The sequence below is a fragment of the Sardina pilchardus genome, chromosome 15 (genome assembly GCF_963854185.1).
Source record: "Sardina pilchardus chromosome 15, fSarPil1.1, whole genome shotgun sequence".
Taxonomy (NCBI): Eukaryota; Metazoa; Chordata; class Actinopteri; order Clupeiformes; family Clupeidae; genus Sardina; species Sardina pilchardus.
The window spans coordinates 1,165,981-1,168,480 of NC_085008.1; the positions used below are offsets into that span (position 1 = coordinate 1,165,981).

Genomic DNA, 2,500 nt, shown 5'->3' on the forward strand with positions numbered 1-2,500 from the left:
ACCACTCCCCCGTCCATCTGCACGGGCCGCTAGTCCAGTCCAGACTCTACGAGCCAATCGATGAGAGAGGAGCAGAGTGTGTGTGTGTGTGTGTGTGTGTGTGTGTGTGTGTGTGTGTGTGTCTGGTATTGGTGTGTGTGTGAGAGTGTGTTCCAGAGGCTCCTCATGGTGCGCCCGTACGTGTGATGCAAGTCCAGCGCTATTAGGGCAATTAGAGACACACACACACACACACACACACACACACACACTTCTCCCTCTCTCTCTCTCTCTCTCACACACACACACACACACACACACACACACACACACACACACACACACACACACACACACACACACACACACCAATACCAGACCTATACACACACACACACACACACACACCAATACCAGACCTACACACACACACCAATACCAGACCTACACACACACACACACACACACACCAATACCAGGCCAGCACACACACACACACTGCTTTGAGGACACACAGACACACACACACACACACACACACACACACACACACACACACACACACACAGCTCACTGTCATATCGAGGATCTGACCATATTAGACCATCTTTCATGTACTTCAAGTGGAGAGAGGGAGAGAGTGAGTGGGGGGGGGGACTTTATCGGCCAATTTACCATTTATCTTCATTTTTGTGTGATGTGAGTGCATCTGCGTGTGTGAGTGTGTGTGATCATTCCGAACAGAAACAGTATTTTAATGTTTCCAGTTAAACCGGTTCAACCCTAAAAGGATTTTGCAATGATATTGCTAGTCTACATAATTGCCCTTAAGTCTCTATCCTGTAATCAAACATAACAGCACTATAGCCTGCATTACATTACGCAAGCAGCAGCTGTCATTCTGACGCGCCTACATGCAAAATGTAGTCTCATAGTTTTATCGCAATGTCTTCCCATCTGAACAAAGAAGTTGAAATGGCAAATATGAGATGTGATTATTGATTAGCCTATGCTTGGAACAGAGACGTATGCTGGGGCATACCATTATTTAAGATACACTATTCTGTTAGGACACATAGAAACCTTTCTGTTCCTAGCTAAACATAAAGAGTATCTGGTTTTCGTCTTCATTTGCGTTCTGTGAACCAGTTCAAAGCCTTGGATGTGAGTGTATGTCTGTGTGATGTGATGTGTGATGTGTGATGTGCGAGTGTCTGTGTGTCTGTGTGTGTGTGTGTGTGTGTGTTTGAGAGAGTGTGCATGTGTGAGAGAATGTACATGTCCGTGTGTGTGTGTGTGTGTGTGTGTGTGTGTATGTACATGTCCATGTGTGTGTGTGCACATATGTATGTGTGTGCGTGTGTGTGTGTATGTGTGTGTGTGTGTGTGTAGACGCTAAGCTGAGGGGGTAATTAATCCGCGGCTGATGTGGGTGAAATAAATAAGAAGTTCACATTAGCTGCTAAACGGCAAAATCAAGCGCTTAGAAACATGAGAGCCGTCTGCCGCCATTTACGCCTGAATTGGAGGCTTCTCTGAGATGAGACGAGAAGGGGAGTGTGTGTGTGTGTGTGTGTGTGTGTGTGTGTGTGTGTGTGTGTGTGTGGAGGGGGGTTGGGGGTGGAAGACTCTGTAGGATTAACTTTTGAAACCTTGAGACTGAAGAGTGGGAGCAGAAGACACACACACGCACACACAAGCACACACACACAGAACATCACATACATACCCACACTACATTACACATACACACACAAACACAGTCACAAACAAACACACAGACACACATACATACATACATACACACCCTCTCTTTCTCACACACACACACACACACACAAACATAAGACACATATATACATACATACATACATACATACATACACACCCTCTCTTTCTCTCTCACACACACACACACACACACACACAGGTGCTGTGTCATACTGCTGGGAGTGCCAGACTGCTGGTGTGTTTGAGGTCATCACTGGACACCTCCTGCAGTTCACCTCTCAGCATCTCTCTCACACACACACACACACACACACACACACACACACCTCTCAGCAGCACTCTCTCTCTCACACACACACACACACACACACACACACACACACAGCTCTCAGCAGCGTGACATTAACACAGCGCCTACATAATGACCTCTCCCACACACACACACACACATACACACACACATAATGCACACACAGCTCTCTGCAGCGTGACATTAACGCACCATCTACATCTCCTCTAATGACCTCACACACACACACACACACACACACACACACACACACACACACACACACACACACACACAACTTCTCTACAATCAGCCACACAAATAGGCCTACACCTTTCCATTTTTCCTACACATACACACAAACATGCACATAAGCACACCTTTCCTACAGCCACACACACACACACACACACAAAACACCTCTCCTACCGCCACACACACTAAGCCCAGGTGGAAGAGAGAACGCCTCTCGGAAAAATGTCCCCAAAAGAGCTCTCAGTT

At 46.7% G+C, this 2,500-nt stretch overlaps 1 protein-coding gene across 1 annotated transcript in view; it reads right to left on the minus strand.

Annotated features, from left to right (window-relative positions):
* The window catches only part of wdr18 (WD repeat domain 18), a 96,715-nt gene that overhangs the window by 46,427 nt on the left and 47,788 nt on the right, over window positions 1-2,500 (minus strand). The window lies entirely within an intron of this gene.